Consider the following 15,175-nt stretch of genomic DNA (forward strand, 5'->3'; position numbering starts at 1 on the left):
CCACCAGCAAGGGTGAAATCTTGTGACTTGGGGTGGTTCAGGGATCTTTTCAGGGGATTTGAGTAGAGGTTGAAGGGGATTTGTGTAGGCTGAGGCTTGGTTCAAGGCATTTGCTTTGTGTTTCAGAGGCTTAGTTCACAGAGTCTGGATGAAGACTCAGGGAAGGGCAACATTAGAGGAGGTGAGAAAATAATTGGGTCCCAAGATTTAGGGTCCAGTATACTGGTGTATTTTGAGTCAGGCCTGGGAGAAAAGCATGGGGTGCAGTTCAGGGTTTGGAAGAAGGTTTGGACTGTTTGATGCTGGAGTTTGAAAAAGGGAGAGCAGGGAAAAGGCACAGGTTTGATTAGGACTGTTTGGGTATAGGCTCAGTACCCATACGGTTCCTGCACTCAGTTCTGGGGGTAAGACAAAGGGTTATGCTTAGGATCACATACATTGAGTGAAGATTCAGGGTAGGTCACTTGGTCTAGGGTTTCTGGATATAAGTTCAGGCTAGTTCCTGAGATCATTGGGGTTGGGTGAAGGAGCAGAATAATAATGTGGTTCATGGAAGCTGGTTCAGGGGGATGCAGGGAGGGTTTGGTGCCAAGCTCACATTACTGAGGTGAAGCTTTTGGTCCTTCATCCGGACCAGTTCCTGACTTGTCCCTCATCATATGGATTCATGTGCATTTTGGGCAACAGCAGTGGAGAACCTGGGCAGCCCATGGACATCTTTGTCTTTTTCCAACAACTGCTGCCTTCCTATCATTGATCCTCCTCAGTCTGAGTAACAGAGGAAGGCAAACTCTGTGTGTTGGGTTAGTGTTGGCTGTCTGCAGTGTCTGCGCTGTGTTTTCTGGTTCATGGGGAGGAGGACAGAGGGTTCAAGCCATGTGCCTGGGAGTTGTGGGGATGGAAGGTCTGCTCAGTTTGTTACATGAGGTAGGGGTATAACTTCTAGGGCTGTGTCCATTGCTACCACTGAACAAGGGATTAGTGGCAGGGTGAGGAAGGAAAAGTGGGAGCTGGGAGGAGAAGCATTATAGAAGCCAGACTGGCTGCTGTCCCTTAGGGAGGGATGCTCTCTTTAGTGATGGCCCCAGCAAACACACCATAAAGGCGCGCACAGCCATTGCTGACAGATACCCAGCAATGGCTCGCACACAGATGCCATACCCACAGTTTACTTGTGCATATCACAGAATGCACATTCACACAGAAATCACATTCACACAGAAGTCATGCACAGCTCCCCACAGTGCCGCATGTACAAGCGTGCTCCTTACAGAGAGATCATTCACACTGGTGCACAGGTTGCATGAGGCTCCCACAACATCATGTACGTGAATGCTGTGCACACAGAACTCATTCATGTGCCTGCCTCACAAACCTGCTGTACGCAAAATCTCTCACAACTCTACACACATGTGGCCAATGTTGTTAGCACATGTGTACATGTCTGTCATGCATGCATGCTTCTGTTAGATCCCGTGTGAACATGCATGTACACAAGGTAACACAGATTGCTTGCACCTCTAAATAGGTTGTGTACAGGCACCCTTTTTTGGGATACAAGCACCCTCTCTCCCTCTGTTAACCAACAGTAGTGCTGTTGCTGTACTCATGAAGCACAAGAGCAGATGGTGAAAAGGTCAGGTTTAGGGTAACAGCTTCTAGCTCCTCTGGTAGATTTTAGGACTTGGCTTAGAGCTGAAGACTCACCCTGTGAGAGACTTCACACCCCCTCTTCCCCACTTTGTTCCTGTAAGCAGCAGTGAGCACAGAACCCTCTTTAAAGTGCCCTTCAGGGAACACTTTACCCAGAGGAGCTGTTAGCATTGTCCCAGCTGTAGCAGGGTTCAGCAGCCTCTCTGAGTGGTGGTAGCACATGTTGGCTTCATTCCGGCACCTGGGGCAAATCATTTGCTGATCCAACCTGCTTGCTCCCCTTTCCCCTTCCAGCCTGCATTATTAATCACATGTAATGCAAAAGAGATGTTAGTGGGGAGCATGAGAGAGAGGCACATGGGTTCAGTGTAAGGGGGGTGCCAAATTCCCTTGGCGGAGCTTCTTTTGAAAGGCCTGAATTGGCCACAGTTTCACAGAGAGGAGAGTTTTGTTTCAGAAGGCTAGTAGAAAGCAAAGGGGAATGGTTTGGGGTAGCTGAGGTGGGGAATGGGGGCTCCCCCAGTCCCCCTCTGTCCCCTGTTGTACCAAGTGAGTGAGGTCAGAACCTATGTGTGTGTGGTGCATGTGGAGGAGGGTGGCAGTTTGAGAGGAGTGTATGGGCTAAGTAATTTTATGGAGGATGGCACTTGAATATGCGTCTCAGTGACTGTAGGGGAGAGTGCATATATTTGTCAGTGGGGAGGAGGGAATGGGGGTGTGAGGAGGAGCAAGTGTGTGGTACAGGGGAGTGTGTGCATAGGTGTGTGTGTGTATAAGAATATGAGTGGTCATGGGTGCATGGTACAGAGGTATGTGTGCATCTAGGTTCATGAGGGAGTATAGTGCAGGAGTGTTTGTTTTATGGGTGAAGGAGTGAAGAGTTGTGTTTGGCACACAATTGTGTGCAGGTATGTGAAGACTTGAATGTGTAGAAGTGTGAGTTGTCTTTGGTGCAGGGGGGTTGGAGAAGTGTCAAGAAATGGAGTATGGTGTGGGGGTGTGCATGAATTTGTGAGTGCAAGTATAAGGAGTGGTGGGAGTGTGGCACAAGGGAATGTATCTATGTAGAAGTGAGAGGAAGGGCACAATTGTGTGTATTTCTGTGCAAGGTTGTGGGAGTGTCATGCAGGGTTATGTGTGTGCGTGTGTGCTGTGGATGCCAGAGTAGAAGGAATTGTGTTTGTACAGGGGTAAGCCTCTAGAAGTGTGAGGAGCTGTGGGAGTGTAGTGCAAGACATTTGTGTGTAAAAGGTGAGGAGTGATTGGAGAATGGGGGTTGTGTAGGAGGGTGAGGAGTTGTGCTTGGCATAGGGGTGTGTGTGTGGGGGAAATAAGCAGTTTTATGGAAGAGTGTGTGCATGCATATGTATGTCAAGGAGTGCATATGTTGATTGCGTCTCTTTGTGCTTATTAGAGCATGCACACATGGTCACATTACCACGGGAACAAATCTTTCAGGCCTTACTCCGCTTTCATTGAGCCTGGGGGTCAGGGATCTCTCTCATTGATGTGAGTGGGGAGTCTGCTTCTGGAGGGGGATGTTGAGACAGGTCTAGTGGTGTCTAGCCTTGCAAAAGCCTGTAAGTGTGGCTAGGATTAGACACATCCCTGTAATCACACATACATCTCTGTGCTCAACACCAGTGAACATCCATATACATCATGCATGTGCTTTCTAACCCACACCTGCAACCCTATACTGACACATCAACATACACATCTGCACACCATGCATGTGCCTTCTTATACACCAACACACACAAATGTAGACCATACATGTGCATTTCTTCCCCACACCAAAAATGTGTGCACTTGTACACTCTCACCCCAGTGCACACATCTATATGGTATGCTTGTGTTGCCCCACACTCAACCTTTATACACATACCCCTACACCAACACACCCACATACACATGCATGCTCCCCCTCCCCCCGTACCTACATCTACACTGATAACATAACACACAAGTCCATGTACTGTGCACATGCTTATTTCTTTCTAAACCAGTACAGGATACATGCACATTCAAACCCATGCACTACCTTCCTCATGTACACCTGACAAGTGCATTCCCACGTGAACACACTTACACAGGTAATCTCCCCCTTAAACACCCAGCAGCCCTATTAAAAATTAATTTTAACACCAAGCCCCACTCACCCACTGCAATAAACTCTGATCCCCATGCAGTGGCTTTATCATGGTTGTTAAGCAACCCTTACAGAACATTTTCAGCGCTGTCCCTGATAACCGGCTTGCCTTTGTCCTTCTATCACGCCCTCCTACTCATGTTTCTGTCCCCCTCTCCCTCCTGTGACCTGGCCAAAGCTGTCCCCAGCCTCCCCCAGGCCCCGCCTTCCATTAGAGTTTATGTATTACTTCACTGTGTTTAGAATTTGCAATCACGTCCCCTGATGCTGCTATCAGCCAATTTCACAGCACTCTGGGCTGGTGGGACCTCACACTCTTCTTTGCATGCAAATTATACGCATCCAATGCCAAAAGAAAGGAGGAAGAAGGAAGGAGTGAGGAGTGTGAATGTAAGCAGGATGCTTCTGTTCTTGATGCTCAGCCACTGAGCTGTAGCATGTGTTAGTGGATCGGAGAGTGACGGTGCTGGGAGGCTCTGGAACTGGGCAGACCTAGAGAAAATGGATATAGAGAAAGGCTCGGAGAGGGGCAGGATTGAATAAGTACGTGTGTGTGTGTGTGTGTGTGTGTGTGTGTGTGTACACATGCAGGTGTACAGAGCAATGCAGTGATTTTCAGGTTAAGTTCCTGTATAATGGCTATTTATAGAATATCATTTTTGTGCATGCAATGTTGTATGTCCACATGTTGTGTGTACAGTGCATTTTGTCTTGGTGGTGGTGATGAGAAATATTTGTATGGTGGTGTGTCACTATTTTGTTTACATTTGGTGTCTGTTTGGGCTTGTGTGTGCATGATGGTATATGCCTGGGTGATGTTGTATATCTATTGTGATGTGTAAGCATGTAGTTTGTACTAGGTGTATATTTGCCCTTGCATGATGGTGTATTGGCTGGCGATGTGTTCACGGGCAAATCTGTGTGTGGTGTGCTTGACACTAAGTTTGTATGTTTTGGGTAACTATATTTATGATATGTGTACCTCAGTGATGGAATTTGCTTGATGCGTGTCTATATCTGTGGGGGAGGGGGGCATTCGGTAGACATTTATCTGCTTATTGATGTGTGCTTATATTTGTGTGTTTGTATGTTAATACATATGTTTGTGTGTAGTGTATTTGCTTGGATACTAGGTGTGCATTTGTGTTTGTTAAAAGGTGTGTGTTTTGATGGTATACTTGGGCTTGTGAGCTTATTTGAGTTATTTGTGAGTATATCTGGGTTTGTACAGCTCATTTGTTCACATTTTGGTGTGTATTTGTGCTCTGGTCAACATTTGGGAAGTGATGTACATTTGTGTATTTGTGGATTTCGGTGCTGGTGTGTGTGTGTAGATTACATGAACATGTGTGGTGTTTCCAAAAGACAGCATGTATTTGTATATGTTTCATAGATTTCATAGACATTAGGGCTGGAAGGGACCTCGGAAGATCATCGAGTCCAGCCCCCTGCCCAAAGGGCAGGAAGTCAGCTGGGGTCATAGGATCCCAGCAAGATAAGCATCCAGTTTCATCTTGAAGGTGTTCAATGAAGGCGCTTGAACCACCTCCGGTGGCAGGCTGTTCCAGACCTTGGGGGCTCAGACAGTAAAGAAATTCTTCCTTATGTCCAGCCTGAAACGGTCTTGAAGTAGTTTGTGACCATTTGACCTCGTCATCCCTTGGGGCGCTCTGGTGAACAAACGTTCCCCCAGATACTGGTGGTCACCCCTGATAAACTTGTAGGTGGCCATCAGATCACCCCTGAGCCTGCGCTTTTTCAGGCTAAAGAGCCCCAGGGCTCTCAGCCTGTCATCATAGGGTCTGCTTCCCTGACCTCTGATCATGCGCGTGGCTCTTCTCTGGACTCTCTCAAGCTTCTCCACATCCTTTTTGAATTGTGGAGCCCAAAACTGGACACAGTACTCCAGCTGCAGCCTCACTAAGGCCGAGTACAGGGGGAGAATGACGTCCCAGGATTTGCTTGAGAAGCATCTATGGATGCAAGCCAGCGTTTTGGTCGCTTTACTAGCCGCCGCATCGCATTGCAGGCTCATGTTCATCTTGTGGTCAATGATGACCCCCAAGTCTCTTTCTTGCATAGTGCTAGCCAACATAGCACTGCCGAACCTATAAGGATGCTGCAGGTTTTTTTTCCCCAAGGTGGAGAACCTTGCATTTATCGGCGTTGAACACCATCAGATTCTCGTCTGCCCACTTGCTGAGCCTATCCAGGTCAGCCTGGATCATCCGCCTGTCTTCTGGTGTGGATGCTTTGCCCCAAAGTTTGGTGTCATTGGCGAACTTGGCCAGTCCGCTTCTGACTCCAGTGTCCACATCATTAATGAAGATGTTGAACAGTATGGGTATATGTGTACATGTTTGTATGTTTTTTGGGGTGGAGTGTGCATGCTGTGCATGTATGTGAAAGAATATGAACACTTCACCCTCTGGGTGGAGGTTTGAGGTTGCATGGAGTGTGTCTAAGGTTATGAGGGTGTATATATGTGTCTGCATGAAGAGGCTGCTGTGTGGGATTGTGGCTGGGAGTGGGGTGTGTTTCTGTATAGCAAGTTGGTGTGTGGCAGTTTGTGTCTGGGGAGTATGCGTACAATAGGTTGGCAGGCAAGGCTGCCTGTGGGATTTGTGTGCTAGAGGATGTGCACAGGGTGGTGTGGCATTGTGCTTGTGTGCATGCACACACTGGCATGTGTGTCAGAGGGGTATATTTATATGCTGTCCAGCCTGTCTTAGTCAGTCAGCAAAACACTCCCTCTTCCCACCCTGCTAGGGACTGGCTCATTCTGTCCTTGGTGGAACAGCCCAGGCCCTTTGTATGGAGGCCCTGCTTCCCTTGGTGCTTCAAGGTGCTTTACATCAGACCGACCGTCTGTCTGCCCCACTGTTTTTGTCTATTTGTCTCTTCCCATGAGCACTAACATGCCCCTGCTAACTTGTGCCATGCACTGCCTGTGGTCTCAGCAGCTGTGCATCTCACACACACACACACACACACACACACACACACACACACACACACACACACACACACACACACACACACACACACACACACACACACTGGATAGTCATCTGTGGTATATTCAGTTGCCATTGGAAACCTAAGAAAGAAGTGAATATATCCTCCAAGTCTTAGGCTCTGTTTTTTTTTCCCTTCCCATGCAGGAGGCAAAGACTTTCGCAATGAAACCCTTGCAGCTTCAATTCAATTCATGCAGGAACTGGAGTGCCATGTCCCAGGCCACTCCTTAGTGTGATGATTTGGCTTGACTGGAGAGGAGGGACACAGTGTTACCTGCCCCCGCTTCCCAGGTAAGGAAACTGCCATCTTTCTCCGGCCCTGGCTCCCATTGTGTTGCGTCTTCCCCTTGGGCACAAGGGAGGAGAGGGCAGGGTTTTCTACTCCAATCTTTGCTTGAACCTATGCCTACCCAGATACCCCACTGGAGGAGGCTGTTTCCACCCCACAAGCCCTGCATGCTGTCAAGGGGAGGGGCTGTTTGCAAACTCATGGGAGGAATATGTGCAGGTTTGTTCAGTGTGATCAGGAGCTCTCTCTCTCCCCTCCACTCCTGACACCTTCATTTCTCTTCTCATCGCTTATTTTCTCCTGGCATCTGAGTTCCCATTTCTCTGTACAGGGGTGCTGAGGTTTTACCACAGATAAGCCAAGAGCCAGCCAGAGGATCTGCCGTGCTCAGTTGCTCTGCACCATTACATAACACTTGGGGGGAACCAGGCTGCTGGAGATACAGTCTGCCGTAGCATAGTAAGGGGCATCATTCAAGAGGGAGGCTGTTGCACTGCTGCAGTTCCTCCTAGACTTGCTTGTTCTCTGCTTCTCTGCACCCCAGGCCAGCTCTGTTAGAAGTACTGGCCTCCATTTTCTGGGTGAGCTGCTAATGCCTGGGGAGGTGCGTAGCCTGGGCATGTTCAGTTTCTGAGCCTCCTGGCACCACTGTCTTGAGAAGGCTGTTGCCTGGTCTGCTGTAGCCCCTGTGCCCAGCATGGTGATAAAGGGACAGTGGGTAGCCGGAGGTGCTGTGATCTGTAATCTGGGCATGCTGTTGTCACCACCGTGCCCCAGCACAGCGTGAGAAGGAGCCACATGCTGCTAGCCTGAATTAGCAGAGCCTTTCCCCATGAGGTTATGGTGTACGTTGTTGCTGGGAGTCATGCCCTGTTTAAATGTGCTTCAGCTTCAGCACAGGCTGCTGGGAACACAGTTCCTTATGGACCATCCTGCTGGGATCTGGGAGCAGTCAGGCTGGTTGCAGCTTTGCAAAGGAAGCTGCTGTCCTTAGGGAGGCAATGGAGTAAGAAGGCGGTACTGGATTGCTCGCTGTCTTTCCAGGATACACATATGTTTTAGACTACAACAGACTGTGGGAGAAGGAGCTGTGGCTGGAGTGCTGCTCTCTGACTCAGGGCAGGGAGCACTTGCTGCCTGCGATGCAGTTTCTGTTGTAGTGGCAGGGAAGCTGTGGCTAAGGCTGGGTTACTGCAGTCTGGGGCAGTAGGCTATGCTTTAGTTGCTGTACCCAAAAGCCAGGGGTGGGGCCTTGCTGATTTACATTACGCTTATGTATGGACACAGGAAAACTTGGTGACAAGAGGCAATGTGAATTGAACAAACACAGTAGCATAGACAGGGCCTCACTTTGCATCCTAAGACCAGAAGTACGGGGTGGTGTTTTCAAGACCTTGTAAGCTGGGGAGGCAGGAGCCTGGAATTTATTCTTTCGAGGAATGTGGGGAAGACTGAGGGAGGCATGAGCTGCTGAAACCATTTGGAGGTCTAGTGGGTCAGGCACTTCTGCGTTCTAATCCCAGCTCTGCTACTGCCTCAAGGGAATTCCCTTACCTGTAACCATCTGTGCCTCAGTTTCCCTACCTGTACAATGGGGGTGGCAATGAGCTGCTTTCATGGAGGCTGTGAGGCTCAGTTAATGTCTGCAGTGCACTTTCTGCTGCAAGTATGAATGCTGTTGAGGAAGGGGAGAGACAGGCCTGCACCCCCAGGGAGCTGAACAGGTTGGCACCGTGCTGGCTGGGGGCGGGCTGTAGCAGGGTCGTGGAGGAGAATCACTATGGAATGGCTGCTATGTTCCAGGGCCGAGGCAGCGAGTCTCTCAAGCCTCTGTTTGTTTGTATAGAGAAAGAGGAGTTTGTGGCCTTGCTCTGTGGAAACAGAGTGAGGATTCATGGGTGATGGGCAGGCTGCTTGGCTGAGTCTGATTATGCAGCCATGCTGTCCATGTGCCGGAGGAGCAAAGTGGAGCCTGGTACAGGGCATGCCTGGAGCTGGGCCAGGCCTCACCCACACACATGGCTGAACATGGGGCTGAGAGATGCTCAGGATAGGTCTTCCAACAGGCTGTGCACAAATGGGGAGGGAGGGACAGAGTGGGTGCGAGAGGTGCAACATCCAATGGCAGGGAGAACATGGCCTGATGGACAAGCAGCAGAGGTGTGTGGAGAGGAGAGAGAAAAAGGAATAAAGACACAAAGAAGGAAAAGGAGTGTAGCAGAGAGGAGCTTAGCAGGGAAGTGAAGAGAAATATGGCAGAGAGAAAGGGGTCAAAAAAGGGAGGCAGGTACATTGCAAAGAGGCAAGGATAACAGTCTCTCTAAGGGAGGGAAGGATGGAGTGAGAGCAGCAGAGAAAGAATGAGACAGAGAAAGATTCTCAAGAGCCATGGCTCCACAGTGGGGTGAGACCATGGAGCCACAGTGATGGAAGACCAGGGAGGGTCACTTGCCTGTTTTCCACAATGTTGTACACATGTTATGCTTGGAATGCAGGACCCTGAATAGGTGACTGTTCCAGTTTTGCCCAACGACCCTTATATCTGACCCATGAGCACACCTGACCAGGGGAGTGCAGCACGCATCCTCCAGGAACACAACCAGACTGTGGTTCTCAGCAGTTGGCTGAGCCTTCTTCCAAGTGTCTCCCCAGATCAGGGAGTCCATTTGTGTGCTCTGTTCCCAGGCAGGTGGCTCTACATCTTGTGGATGGAGTAAGGAGGTCAGGACCATTGCTGCCAAACACTTCCATAGTGCGCTTTGCCTTGTCTGCTCATTGCCTCCAAGGTAGTGTCTCAGAGGGTGAGGCTGACAAGGGAACTAGGACTTTGGGACATAGTTGGACATGGAGACTGATTGTGGGGTACTGCACCCCTGGGCCAGGTGGGACCTCACATGCTGGATCTAATCTGTTTGTGTGCCGGATCTAGTCCATGTGTTGTAGGTTGCCAACCCCTATTGTAACATGCTAGATAGGATGCATGTTCATGCTTCTCTTTACTGGTGGACTCAGAACTGCCGACCTGTGTGTCACAGACCAGCTGCTAATATATAATTATTAGCAGCCAAGGGAGATTCTCCTGTAGCTCAGGTGAGCCAAGGGAGATTCTCCTGTAGCTCAGGTGAGCAAAGCCTGTGGTTTCTGGGTCTGAGAAGCTGAGCGCTGTCCTGGTGCACATGAATTACCACAGTCCACAGTGCAATGACTGCTGTGAAGTCTGAGGTGATCACAGATTTGCGAAGAGGAACCAGACTGCTCCCAGGAAATACAGTGGGCCATGTTAACACACATCATTCAAGTCAATGGGAGATGATTGCTGATGGCAATTGATTACATACCTGAAGCACAGCTTCTGGATGCCTCATTCCCTTAGGTACCAAATAGTAGTCATAAAACATTGTGGCTTTCTACTTGGTCATCCCTGTTGAGCAGTGGATGGGGGAAGCCCAGGTCCGAGTGAACATGAAGGGAGTTGTTCATGTGTGTCAAGGAGGTGTAACATATTGAGACTTGGGCAGATGGTCTGGTACTTCTGAGAGCTGAATTGCTGGTGCTGCAGAGTGTGAATGTACCTGTCTGCAAACTGTTCTGCAGGTGAATGCGTGCTCATAGGTGAGCTTCTTATGCTTGTATTGTATATTTTACATATTATATATGTGATCCACATGGCCATGTTTGTTTTGCATGTGTTAGGCTTCATGCAGGGGAGGATGTGCCTCAGACGTGCAAAGCCATGTGTTTTTGTGGCTTGGCTCCAGGAAGTGCTTTACACATGTGTGTTTTGGACATGTGTGTTGCCTGATCTGAACAGGTATGCCCTCCAAAACTGGTTGAAGCAATTTGACCTCAATGTGCAATGTTATCTTTGAAAGAAGGGTTTGGATAAGGTTGCTTGTTTTAGCTCCCCGGTGTTTCTCATCCCTTTCATGTCTCATGGCTGATTTAGAGCTGAAATGCAGTCTCAGGAGCTAACAGCTGTGCATTGTTCACTTCACTTATTCTTGCTGGCTTGGCTTGCCTCCCAGGGTCAGGTGGGTCCTGGCATTCAGGTCAGTTTCTCTTCAGTGAACCTTGGACCATGGATAAATCAATGGCTCCCCTGCCTTGAAAGCTCCAGTGAGGGAGCAAGGGTCAGGCTGGAGCTTGCTAGGCAGCAACAGAGCCAAGCAAAGGCCGGGAACTAAGCTGGCCTGGGAGAGTTTTGGTGAAACAGGTTATCTGGGGAAGTCCATAGTGATCAACTCTGTATGCTTCCTGCGTCTAAAGTAATTCAGTGTCTCAGTCCCGGGGATGTTGTTGAACATCTAAATCAGTTGTTCTCAACCTCATTAGACTTAAGCCCCCCCTTGGAAAATGCCAGCTCTGAACTTTCAGTCATTTTTTTGACTACAGAAAAGTAACAGAGCAATTGTTCTGTTGCAAAGAAAGACCACAGCAAGTAAGTCTGTTTTTAACATGATGGATCCCAGGTTTATCCTGTGAATCATATTTACCCAACTAAGAGTGCTAAAACTGTGTGTCACCCTTGAAAAGATCTCAAATGTGGCACCTTGGTTGAGAATCATTGATCAAAATGACTGCTTTTGCATCAGTTTTCACTACTGAGGATATTGTGTATGTTCCTATTCTGGACCTATCTTTTCTTGGTAACAAAGATGAAGTACTGTTAGAGATTGAGGTTCCAGGAGGAGGAGGCCTGGAGCCAACCAATAATTAAAAACAAGCAAACAAACAAACAAGTTGCCAGGCCCTGGTGGTTGATTCCAAGAGTGGTGAAAGGAGCCTGCTAACCAAAACAGACGTGTAATTGGGCAGTTTTGGGCTCTAGGTGGCAATGATGCATGGGATAGTGGCTGCCTGGCAATGGCTGGGAGAGCAGTGGCAGCAGCTGCTATTTTTGTGCTCCCCGTAACTCAGTGTCCAGGGCTGGCGTCCTGGCCGCTTCACCCTTCATTACGCTACTGAACCAAAATATGCAATCTTTCATAAAAAGCATCTCCTGTTCTAAAGGCTAGAGTGGACCAGATGCTGGACCTCTATATAAAAAGAAAAGACTCTTGTGATGATCTGTAGATCTCTAAGCCTTACTTCAGTACCTGGCAAAAGGGCTAAAATGAGAATTAAAAAGAAAAGTCAACGACCTCTTGAAGATTGTGGATCTGACACAGCCTAATCAGCCCAGGTGCTGGCAAGGAAAATCAGTTCTCCCTAATCACAGAGTGTTCTTTGAACATATCCCAGTGAATTACTGGATAAAGGAAAACCAGTTGATAGAATTTAACTAGGTCTACAAAAGGTCTTTGGAAAGATCCCACAAAAGAGGCCAAGTGAGGAAGCTAAGTGTGTCTGTGAGAGGCAAATGGTGATGTAGATCAAAAGACAGACTGAGAGACGGAAAGCAAACAGGAGTAAAAATGGTAAAGTGTCTTCATGGCCACAGGTTAACATGGCCTCAGGGTTCTGTTCTACATACCAGGTCATTTAATACATTCATTAATGACCTGGAAAATGGGGTGAACAGTGAAGCAGCAACAGCTGCAGCTGATAGTGTTATTAGATTAGCTGGGACTGAAGAGGGCTGAGAGGAACTTCTAAGAAAGTAGTTCTCAACCTTTTCAGACTGCAGGCACCCCTGGATAGATTCAAAGCAGCCCTTGAAAAAATGCCAGCTCTTACTTTTCACTTTTTTTTCCTACAGAAAAATAATAGATCCATTTTCTAGTGCAAAGAGCTCAGAAATATCTCAGCTATGGATTTCTCTTTGAAATCTCAGGGTTTAGCTAGTGAATCATGTTTATAAATTTGGGAGTGCTAACACTGTGTGACATCCTGTGGCACCCTTGAAAGGATCTCGGGGCACTGCAGGGTGTTGTGGCACCCTGGTTGAGAATCAGTGTTCTAAGAGCTCAAAATATGTCAGGTGAATGGACAGCATGGTGGCAAATGAAATTTGGTATTCATAAATGCAAAGTAACAGATGATCTCTATTACATGGACACTTCCTAGTGCCCTAAATTACCTGTATCAGTGAAAGAAGGGGCCCTGGTTGTCACTGAAGATAGCTCAATATAAACCTCAGCTCCATGTGCAGCTGCAGTCAAAAACAATCAAACAAGCTCTTAGGATGCATCAGGAATGGGATGGAGCATAATATGGAAAATATTGCAACACCTTCGTATAGATTGTGGGCGTGGTCTCCTTTGGAACAACAGGTACAGAGGTGGTCACCTTATGTCAAGGGAAATACCAGTATAGCAGAGTCAGGAGGGTTTGGCAAATGGCAGAGAGAGTGATCGAGGGCCAGGAAAATAGATGGAAAGACAGGGGTTGTTTGGTTGTTTGCCCTAGGAAGGAGCTGAGTGAGAAGGGCAGGATAGAAGGTTGTGAAATGGCTAGTATTTGGACATCAGGGCTGTCCAAATGCTAAGTGGCCAGGGGCTGCTTGCCATGTGGGATGCACCAGTGAGAACCATGTCAGCTCCTCTTCCCATCTCTCCCCACTGCACCATACTATGTGGATGCACCAGCCACCATTCCCAGCCCCTTGACTGTGGGCTCCCCTGTTGCAGCATGCTACACAGGCACTTCAGGCCACTGAATCCCACAGCCTCATCGCATGGTAAGTGAAGCGGGGCTGGAGGGGGAGGGATGTACAAAGTGGAAGCTGGAGGAGAGGGGGGGGAAGCTGGAGTCTCTGGCTGCAGCTGAAATGATCAAGGGAGCATTAGTCAAGTGGGGGATGGAGGCCACAAACGAATCCCTTGCAAGCCCTACATAGCTCGCAGGCCAGGAGTTGGACAGACCAGGTTTGGAGGAGGGAGGCTGGGATTCTCTGTCCTCCGTGTCATGATACAACGGTGGTGGAGGGGCAAAGATGATTGGTGCCACCGCTGGTGCTTGGCCAGCTGCACGGCAGTCACTGCTGCCCCGTGTACTGCTGCTATGCAGCTCCCAGACCTGCCCTGTTAAACTTCTGCAGTGCGAGAGTGAGGGGATGTGCAGTAACACAAAAAGGCAGCAAATGTGGAGCTGCAGGCAGGGGATTCCTCCTCCCCCTCACCCAAATTACGTGTCATGAGGCAGCAGAACTCAGTGTTGCAGGAAACCATTGAGGCCAATAATCTAGTTACAGGTTCATGGAAGGAGTGTGCATTTCTGTGGAAAGCATTGTCCTCACTTATGACATCACCCATTTTAGACATCACCTGGCAGGAATCATAGAATCATAGAAGTAGGGTTGGAAGGGACCTTGCAGATCTTCAGGTCCGACCCCCTGCCTGGGCAGGAAGAAAACTGGGCTCAAGTGACCCCAGCCATGTAGGCATCAAGCCACTTCTTAAAGACCCCCAGGGTAGGAGCCAGCACCACTTCCCTTGGAAGTTGGTTCCAGATCCTAGCCGCCCTAACTGTGAAGTAGTTCTTATGGATGTCTAATCTAAACCTACTCTCCAGCAACTTGTAGCCGTTATTCCTTGTTATCCCAGGGGGCACTAGGGGAAGCAAGGTCTCCCCCAAACCCTTCTGGTCCCCCCTAGTGAGTTTATAGATGGTCACAAGGTTCCCCCTCAGCCTTCTTTTGTGAAGGCTGAACAGGTTCAGGTCCCGTAACCTCTCATTGTAGGGTCTGCCCTGCTGTCCCTGGATCATGCGGGTGGCCCTCCTCTGGACCCCTCTCAATGTTGTCCACATCCCTCTTGAAGTGGGGTGCCCAGAACTGGACACAGTATTCCAGCTGTGGCCTGACCAGAGTCGCGTAGAGGGGGAGGATCACCTCCTTGGCCCTACTTGTGATGCACCTGTGGATGCACGATAGGGTCCAGTTAGCCCTGCCGACCGTGACCTCGCATTGTCGGCCCATGTTCATCTTGGAGTCAGTAATGACTCCAAGATCCCTTTCTGCCTCTGTGCTCTCAAGAAGGGAGTTTCCCATCTTATAAGTGTGCTGCTGGTTACTACTGCCCAAGTGCAGCACCCTGCACTTGTCTGTATTGAAACTCATCCTGTTTTTGTTAGCCCACCCCTGTAACCTATCCAGGTCTTTTTGCAGTCTCTCCCTCCCTG

The 15,175-nt window shown here is 48.9% G+C and overlaps 1 protein-coding gene across 1 annotated transcript in view; it reads left to right on the forward strand.

Annotated features, from left to right (window-relative positions):
• Positions 1 to 15,175, forward strand: part of ELFN2 (extracellular leucine rich repeat and fibronectin type III domain containing 2) — a 69,138-nt gene that overhangs the window by 11,979 nt on the left and 41,984 nt on the right. The window contains exon 2 of the mRNA XM_006270240.4: positions 6,970 to 7,116. The gene's annotated coding sequence lies outside the window, so the exon portion shown is untranslated. The remainder of the gene's footprint in view (positions 1 to 6,969; positions 7,117 to 15,175) is intronic.

The sequence above is a fragment of the Alligator mississippiensis genome, chromosome 4 (genome assembly GCF_030867095.1).
Source record: "Alligator mississippiensis isolate rAllMis1 chromosome 4, rAllMis1, whole genome shotgun sequence".
In the NCBI taxonomy this organism is placed as follows: Eukaryota; Metazoa; Chordata; order Crocodylia; family Alligatoridae; genus Alligator; species Alligator mississippiensis.